This window comes from Felis catus, chromosome D2, assembly GCF_018350175.1.
Source record: "Felis catus isolate Fca126 chromosome D2, F.catus_Fca126_mat1.0, whole genome shotgun sequence".
Lineage (NCBI taxonomy): Eukaryota > Metazoa > Chordata > Mammalia > Carnivora > Felidae > Felis > Felis catus.
This window is the reverse complement of record NC_058378.1, coordinates 8,269,334-8,279,187: the sequence shown is the minus strand read 5'-3', so window position 1 is coordinate 8,279,187 and position 9,854 is coordinate 8,269,334.

Sequence of the window (9,854 nt, the reverse complement as noted above, 5' to 3'; positions counted from 1 at the left end):
AATTTATTGGTGAGTGTTCCTGATGCATGGGGAAAAAAAAAAAAAAAAAAAAAGAAGTGCCATATTTCAGTGTCCTCTTGCCCATTCAGGGACAAAGCCTCACCACCATCCAAAGAAATGACATCAGTCGCTGGTAACTGGTAACTGGCCTCTTTAAATTTTTTTTTTTTCAACGTTTATTTATTTTTGGGACAGAGAGAGACAGAGCATGAACGGGGGAGGGGCAGAGAGAGAGGGAGACACAGAATCGGAAACAGGCTCCAGGCTCTGAGCCATCAGCCCAGAGCCCGACGCGGGGCTCGAACTCACGGACCGCGAGATCGTGACCTGGCTGAAGTCGGGCGCTTAACCGACTGCGCCACCCAGGCGCCCCGGTAACTGGTCTCTTTAAAACATTCTCTCCCGGATTTGAGATTCCAAATTGTTCTGTGATTTCGTTATAAGTTGGGAAATCTACTCCCATTTGCTCCAATATATTCGGGTAAGATCAACTCTCACACTGGATTAATTAACTTGTGAATATCACACAGATTTATTAATAAAAGAATTGATGTCTCTTCAGAATGAATCCTATGTTTGGGGTAGTTTTGTTTTCAGCCTTTATTCACTGTGTCCTCCGTGGGTGTGAACAAGGCAGAGAAAACACAGTTCAATTTGGCTACCAAATTCTCGGGTGACTTTTAGGAGCCTACAACTGTCATTTTGGAAGCAGGTAAATGACATTCTAAATCCAGCTGAAACAGCTACATTTTGAACAAATGTGATAGAAGTTCAGTTCTTCCCCATTCCAGAATTTTGACCCCATGAGCAACTTTTAAACGTGGAAAGCATCAGAAACATTAGAAAGAGACATGGGGTCCAGCTGTTCCAACGTGACCTCCAACTTGGAACTATTTATCCCCAGAGATCTATCTTCAAGGGTTTCTATCCTCCTTTCATCCTTTAAATGGGTTTTTATTGTGTCAGTGCATAAAGACAGAGCATCTGCAATACTCTGCCATCTTGAAACTAAGAAAATGGGTCTCTCCCAACGTACACTACGTGCAAATCAATTAAATATCAAAATTACATAAAAGCAATGGGTCTCATTCAGTAAAAGGAATCAACATGTAGCCTTCCCTGAAGATGCCGTGTGTGTAAAAACTGTAAAAATGGAAACAGTTATACAAAACAGGAGAAAACCCAAAAAAACAGAAAACACACAGGAACACAAGAGTAAAAAAAAAAAAAAAAAAAAAGGGAAGATGAAAAAAAAAAACAACCCTCAAACTGAAAGAGAAATCCTCTTTTCCGTTTGAGTTGTGGGTTAAAGGGCTTTCAACTTAGAGCTGTGTTCCACCAACGTTGAACTGAGTCTTGTTACAACAGTTCCTTCAGGTTTTACAAGCTGAAGCCCTGAGTCCGGTGGAGGCTGGGCCGTGGGATCTATCTGAAGTCTGAGTCTGTGCTCTGATCAGAATCTCTCTGTGATCAAACATCCGGAACTTCGAACTCAGGTCTTGAACTCAGGCCTGATCTCTTCCTCTCTCACCAAGAGTTATCTTCAAGGACACTCCAGGCCTTCAGGCAAATGGCCTTTTGGCTTATCTACTCTCCCAGTGGGTCAGACATGCCCGAAAATATGTTTCTCATTTTGAAATCAACCAATACCTCTCAGCTATAGTAATCAGCATAGGTTGGCTCCTTTTTTTTTTTTTTAAGAAAATAGAAATTATTTTAAGTTAGAATAAAGTTATTAAAATCTAAAATAAGTTGTAGTTAAATTAAAAAATTTAGAGTTTGCAGGGCACCTGGGTGGCACAGTTGGTTAAGCACCAACTCTTGATTTCGGCTCAGGTCACGATCTCATGGTTTGTGAGTTGGAGCCCCAAGTCGGACCTGCGCTGACAGTGTGGGGCCTGTTTAGGGGTCTGTCTGTCCCTCTCTCGCTGCCTCTCTCTCTCTCAAAACAAATAAATAAACATTAATTTTTTTTAGAGTTTGGGAAAAATGTTTAAAACATGATTGCTAAACAAGACAACAGAATATATTTAGGTTTATGTGAGACACAAGGAAGACTACAGAGTTTTAAAATACCAATTGCACAATATCGTGGTGGCTGGGTAAACAGTGGGTTAATTTCTAAAACCAAATATACAAGCTCTAAAAAACTTTCCCTAAGCTTTTGTTTGTCCGGGAAAGTATTTATCTTGCCTTCCTTTCTGAAGGACGACTTTGTGGGTCAAGCATTCATGGTCTGCGGTATCATTAGCGCTTTGAATGTCTCGTCCAGCTCTCTCCTGGTCTGTAAGACCTCTGCCAAGACATCCACTGACGGCTTTGTGGGAGCTCCCTTATATCAGATCATTGTTTTCCTCTCACTGCTTTAAAAATTGCCTTAGATTTTAGGCAGTTTTATTATAATGTATCTTGGGGAAGATCATTCTGAATTGAAACTTTGGAGGGACCTAAGAGCTTCATGAACCTGGTCATCCAACTCTCTCCCCAGATGTGGGAAATTCCCCATCAGGATTTCTTTAAAGTTTATTTATTTTGAGAGAGAGAGACAGAGAGAGAGCAAACAGGGGAGGGGCAGAGAGAGGGAGAGACAGAATCCCAAGCAGGCTCTGTGCTGTCAGCACAAAGCCTGATGTGGGGCTCAAACTCATAAACCATGAGATCACTACCTGAGCTGAGATAAAGAGTTGGATGCTCGGGGCGCCTGGGTGGCGCAGTTGGTTAAGCGTCCGACTTCAGCCAGGTCACGATCTCGAGGTCCGTGAGTTCGAGCCCCACGTCAGGGTCTTGGCTGATGGCTCAGAGCCTGGAGCCTGTTTCCGATTCTGTGTCTCCCTCTCTCTCTGCCCCTCCCCCGTTCATGCTCTGTCTCTCTCTGTCCCAAAAATAAATAAACGTTGAAAAAAAAATTTTTTTTTTAAATAATAAAAAAAAAAGAGTTGGATGCTTAACCAACCAAGCCACCCAGTTGCCCCTCCACCAGGATTTCTTTTTAAAAAAAAATTTTTTTAATGTTTTTTTACTTTTGAGAGACAGAGACAGGGACAGAGTGTGAGTGGGGGAGGGGCAGAGAGAGGAAACACAGAATCCCAGGCAGGCTCCAGGCTCTGAGCTGTCAACACAGAGCCCGACACGGGGCTTGAACTCAGAAACCATGAGATCATGACCTGAGCTGACGTCGCATGCTGAACCGACTGAGCCACCCAGGCGCCCCTCCACCAGGGTTTCTTTAAATAAGCATTCTGCTCCTTCCCTTCTTCTCCTTTCTGGATTCCAGTGATGAATATTCTGTTTCTATTCATGTGTCTTATAAGGTCCTATAGGCTTTCTTCTTTCTTTTGTATTTATTTTTTTTTTTTTATTTTTTTAGCTTTTGCTCCTCTGAGTGGATAATTTCAATTCATCCGTTTTCAAGCTCACCTCTTTTTTCTTTCGGTGGTTCAAGTTTTGTTCGAATTCTTTGTTGGATTATTCAGTACAGCCATCGTGTTCTTTAGCACCCAAATTTCCGTTTGGTTCTTTGTTATGTTTTCTACCTGTTGAACTTCCCATTGAGCTCCTGATACCATTAAATTGTTACCTGTGTGTTCACTTTTTGCCCTCTGGGTATCTTTACAAGAAGCAGTTTTGAATTCTTTGTCAGGCAGTTCCTGGATCCCCATTTCGTTGGGGCCAGTTATTGGAGGGGCACCATATTCCTTTGGTGGAGTCATGTTTCTCTCATTCTTCATGATTGCCGTAGCCTTGGACAGGTGTCTGTTCATTGAAGAAGCTGTCACCTCATTCAGACTTTGTGAACTGCTGTTGGTGAGGGAAACTTTCCCCTGTGGGGGGAACATGCTGTGATACCAGACCACGAGGCACAGGGTGCCAACGTGGGAGGTATGTGTCAGCACTGAGTCTGGGAGGGAGGGATGTCCTTTTGGCTCAGGCTGCTGAGGTCCATGGCATCGATAACTGTGTGGTCCTTGGTTGAGCGCTGTGAGGGTGTGCAGGGGTTGCAAGGGCACTTGGGGTCCTCAGTAGGTCCAGGGGCTGGGGATCAGCGTAGGCAACAGTGATGGCTGGGGCTGGTGCTGTTCGCGCACTTGGCCGCGGGGGCCAGCGGCAGGGGCCGACGGCAGACGCACGGGTAGTAGTGGGGGGTAGGGCAGGCAGCAAGGACCAGGCTCAACTTTGGGCACGCTGGCTGCTGCGGGTTGTCATGTGCTCTCCGCTGACTGCACTGTGTCCCGTGGGGCACGTGCATAGCAGCGGAGGTCAGTGACCGGCGTCTGGCGGGTGGTGTGCAAGAGGACGGCTGAGAGACTAGCCCTGAGTGTGTGCGTGGCAGTAGGGGGTCAGCCGGGGGGGTCTAATCTGGTGTCTTGCTCTCATGCAGCTGCAGGGTCCGGGCTGGCTGCTGTTGCAGCCGAGGCGGGGGGGTGGAGGGGACCAGGCACTCGGGAGGCTTGCGTCAGGGGATGTGAATACCCATGGAGGAAAGGCTGGTGAAACCTGCAGGGCTCTGTGCTGGCCGCTGGTGTCTCTCGTGGGGACAGTTGCCAGGTCTGTCTGCAGGGCAGGTGCCCGGGAACCGGGATGGCTTCTGCTGCGTGGCCGTATGGGTGGCCCCTGCTCTCTGCTTTCTTCCCACCTGTCTCTCAATGTCTCAGCTCTGCCGCCTGGGTGGGGTGAAACCAAAGCAGGTTCTTTCACGTGGTGTCCTGAAAGGCTGGGGAAGCTCACCACTTAGCTCTTTCTTTCTTTCTCAGGCAGGGGGACTCTCTCTAGCTGGGGGGGGGCTCCCCCTTCACCCTGGGCAATGCCGGCTTCGGGGCTGGGGCGATGCGGGCAAAGCCAAGATATCTTCCTTTATTCTCGCGTGTGGTTGTCCTCCGGTTATTTGTTACTGAGGTTCCTTACGTGGACCCCAGAACCCTCCCGGAGCTGTTGTTGTTTGCGGGCAATTGTCTACGGGTTGAGTTTTGTGCTGGGGGGGTGGAAGCTGGGGTCCCCCTTGCTTGTGGAACGTCTGACTCTCTGCCACTTTCTTACCTTTGCTGAGCCTCGGTGGCCTCCCTTGTGACACGTGAACAGTAATGGCACCTCCTTCCTCGACTTCTGTGTGAGATAAGAAGGCAATGCTTGGTTCAGGGTGAGCACCGAGCCCATCGCAGCAATTTTATGTCATGCAGATCGTGGTGGTGGTGATGCTCGGCAGGCTTCTGCACCATGGCCTCCGGCTGGCTGACTTGACCTTGATAAGATATATCGGTTTGGGGTCGCCTGGGTGGCTCAGCTGGTTGAGCGTCCGACTTCGGCTCAGGTCATGATCTCACGGTCTGTGAGTTCGAGCCCTGCTTCGGGCTCTGTGCTGATGCCTCGGAGCCTGGAGCCCGCTTCGGATTCTCGGATTCTGTGTCCCCCTCTCTCTCTGCCCCTCCCCTGCTCATGCTCCATCTCTCTCTCTCTCAGAAATAAACAAACATTTAAAAAAATAAACCCGTTTGTCTATCAACCAGTAAAACTAGGAATCATCCAGTGTGGAGAGCCACAGTCACATGCACTGAAGGCTGGTCCAAGCCTGACTCCTCCTGACTCTGTCCCTTCCTGGCCCGGTGACCTTCGTCGTCTCAGCACCTTGGTGAAAATACAGCACCACGACGATAAATGGGAAAACATATACAATGGGCTAAGTGCATCGCCTGCTTGAGGAGCAGTAAGCTCTCTCCCCGTTACTCTTTCTTCTGGAAGGATCCTGTGATACGGACACAAACTTGGTGGCTTAAGTTCTCAGATTTATTTCCAACCCGGGATTAATTCAGCCACAATTTGTTAGAGCTGAAATCACAGACTTCTGAAATCAATGAGCTCAACTTCCTGACTTGCATTCAAAAATTACATGTTATGCAGAATACGTATTTGCAGTAAAACCTCAAACACTATGAAGCACACAGAATAAGATGTTCATCCTACTTTTCTTCCTGGAGATAATCCCCATTGATCGGTCCACACGTCACCTCCAACATACTTTTTATATGTTTCCATACGCATAATTATACATACACACAAACACATGCAGCTTTATTTACATGAAAAATGCATTTATCTGTAGAAATACGTGTATATTTCCATGTTTCTATATAGCCTTGAAAATGTCTGCCCTAGAAAAGACCTTTTTATTTCAATAGTTTCAATCTACCTTGTTCGATTTCACTACTGCAAAAAGTCACATAGTGGGGATCAGGATATGAAAAGGCAGCAATCATTCTATGCTGATGGCTGGCTCTCGTCTGTCTGCAGTGTTTATCACAAACAATACCATCGTGAGTATCATCATATCTGCATGCTGTGTGCACATATGAGAGTATTTTTGTAGAACAGACTGAAGATGGGGAATACTAGATCAAAGTTTATGCAGTTTGCACATTGTCATAGCTCCTGCTAAGTTGTGTCCAAGAGATAGACCCCATGTAAGTTCTCATGATAAGGCATGACCATGATTTTTGATTCACATCTGCATTTATCGATTCTGCATTTCCTAAATTTGTTTTTTTATTGTTTTGAGACAGAGAGAGAGAGGAATAGAGAGAGAATCCCTAGCGGGATCCGCATTGCCGGTGTAGAGCCCAACATGGGGCTTGAACCCACAAACCATGAGACCATCACCTGAGCCGAAATCAAGAGTCAGATGCTTAACTGACTAAGCCACCCAGGTGCCCCATTTCATAAGTCTTTTTAATTTTTCCCGTCTGACGAAATCAAGATGATATGGTGATTTTTGTTTGCGTTTTCCTGAGTTACGATGGACTTGGGAAATTTTCATGTGCTTTGGCTAACTTATTTTTCTTTACGAATTGCCCTTTCAAATTATTAGCCTATTTTCTCTGCCTTTTAAAAAATGATTTGCTAGGCTTTTTATTTTTAGTGAACATTGATCTTTAGTTGGTTATACGTGCTACAAATACTTTCTCTTTTCCCCCCTTTTAAAATGTTGCTTATGGTGCCTTTTCTTTAGTTCTTACTTCATTTTACAGATCCATTAACATGCTCCGGAGTTAAGTCTCTTGAGGTTTTCATTTTGGGCTTCTAGGTTTTCTGATTTTTTCCAAGACAAATATTCTTTACCCCAAAGTTATATAAATACATTCTATATATGTTTCTCAATATTTTCCCCATGTTTTTCATCTAGAACCGCAGACCATTTGAAATTCATTGTTCTATATGGGTGGGTGTCGAATCTGGATTTTTTTTTTCAAATAAGCAGTTATTTCATTTTACAAGTATAACTTATCCTGTAGTCTTTTTTGTCGGATTCCACTGCTCTGCATGTGACCTTTACTTTATCATCTTCTATTATAAGCTTCCGAAGCCTCAGAGAACTTACAGGGTTTTCCTAGAGCAAAGCTTCTCAACTGAGAGCGATTTTGTTTCCACTTTTGGCAATGTCTGGAGACATTTTCGGTTGTCACTGCAAGGGGAGATACTACTGGCATCTAGTGGTAGAGGTCAGAGACGCCGCTAAATAAACATGGCACAAAGCCGTCCCCCCCCACCCCTCACATACCACACCCCTGCAAAGGATTTCCCCATTCAAAATGTCATTGATGCCGAGGTTGTGAAATCTTGTCTCAGAGCCATTACGGCATATGACTATAGGTCTGAGAAAACAAAAATTCTACTTGGAAAAGGTACATGAACATGTTTTAAAATCAGTATTTACAATTGCTGGCTTTTCGTATCTGTTGATAAATCCTCCCAAAGCAGTGACGCATAGGAGCTGGCTGTTTTCCAGGTGAGAATACTGTGACTTTTCACACTGTCATTCTTTTTTTCTTTACTTTTTTTTTTTTAATGTTTTTTTTTGAAGGAGAGAGAGGCAGAGCGTGAGCCGGGGAGGGGCAGGGAGAGAGAGGGAGACACAGAAGCCGAAGTAGGCTCTGGGCTCTGAGCTGTCAGCCCAGAGCCCGATGTGGGGCTCGAACCCACCGGCCGTCAGATGATGACCTGAGCCGAAGTCGGACACTTAAGCGGCTGAGCCACCCAGGCGCCCCTCACACTGACATCCTATAAGATGCTCCCCGTCTTCACTCCACAACTGGAATATTTTATTCTCACCGATGACATTGTTTGTTCCTTTGAATGACAAACGCATATACCAATTGTGTGTTCTTTTCAAAGCACTGGCTGTGAGCAGACCAGGTGGGGTGCAAGTTTTCAAAGCTGACTTTACCCCCTTACGAAAACCAGACAGAGGATCATCTGAGCGGTGATGCTGATGTGGGTTTCCACCCCGGACTGACGGAAGCAGCACGTCCAGGTTTGGGACCCGGGGATTTGTATTTTTATCAGGTGAACCGGATGGTTGTGAGGACGAGCTGGGTTTGGGGACCGCTGCATGCGACGCTCACAGACATCCTGCCCGCGGGAACAGAGGCTCCAGAATGGCTCTTTGCCCTGAAGGGAATTTAACCCGGAGGATAAAGTAGGACCGGGGCTTTTAGGGTTAAAGATTTCCCTGTATCCACCAGCATCAAGAGATGTAGTAAAAAGATGACTCATAATAACCACGATCTCTTTGAGGTTTCAAAATATCATAAGGGAAAACCAAGGGGGTTGAAAGAAACAAGTGTGCAGGTTGCTCATTTTCTATGGCTGCTAATGATAGTTTGTGTGGGTTTAGTTTTCTTTCATCTCAAAATGGATTTAAACATTAATTAAGTATCATAAGTCTGCGTTGCGTCTAACAAACAAATATAGCTAAGCTTAGAGAATGAGATCACATGGATTTGGTCTGCACGATGCCAAGAAAGTGCCGTGAGTCACCTAATGCCACCCACGGAGGCATTTTGCAAACTATTCTGACAAACGGACCTTTTGACGTTTATCAAGATGTTTCGCGTCCGGGGCCACTCAATCCCAGAGATAAAAGAGGTCTGAGCAGAGCGGTGAAAGGCTTGAACTTCCAAAATTGCTTCAGCGATAGCCAAATCATTTTCTCAAGCCCACTGAGCAGTTAGAAAGCAACAACAGCCAACGGTTGTCTTCAAGTCCTTAGATGTTAGCATTCCCCATCCGTCCTATCTATCATCAAGTTGGTTTCCTGCGGAGTGTGTCAAAGAAGGAAGAAAAATTCGAAGTGAACTGACAAAAATTGAATATATGCCTGCCAATTCATAAAGGAAGATACCTGTGGTGGAAGAATTATTTTAAAAAAAGATCCGAGGGGCGCCTGGGTGGCGCAGTCGGTTGAGCGTCCGACTTCAGCCAGGTCACGATCTCGCGGTCCGGGAGTTCGAGCCCCGCGTCAGGCTCTGGGCTGATGGCTCAGAGCCTGGAGCCTGTTTCCGATTCTGTGTCTCCCTCTCTCTCTGCCCCTCCCCCGTTCATGCTCTGTCTCTCTCTGTCCCAAAAATAAAAAAAATAAAAAAAAAAAAAAAAAAAAAAAAAAGATCCGAGAGCTAGCTAGACCCAGGTCCCTGGTGGAGAGCATTTTGGCAAAAGAAAGTGAAGGGTGGAAACCAGAGCATGTGTGAGGTCCCTGTTAATCCTAGGGACTTGGTGACATCTATACACAGTCAATCTGTCATCCAGGTGATATGAAATCTGGCTAAAGACGGGATGGTGGGCAAAAGAGGGCTATTTCTTGTCATGTACATCATCTACCAAGAAAATTAGGGCATCCGATAGCCCTGATCTGAGTACTGACTCACGACTCCCTCTGAAGCCACATCCAGAGTGTGTGGATACTGGAGCAGGTGGTCTGGCACTTTGAGAATGACATCCGAAAAAAGGAGGGTCTTAGGATTTTCATGTCTGTAATAAATCAGCAGGCAAGGGGCGCCTGGGTGGCTCAGTAGGTTGAGCGTCTGACT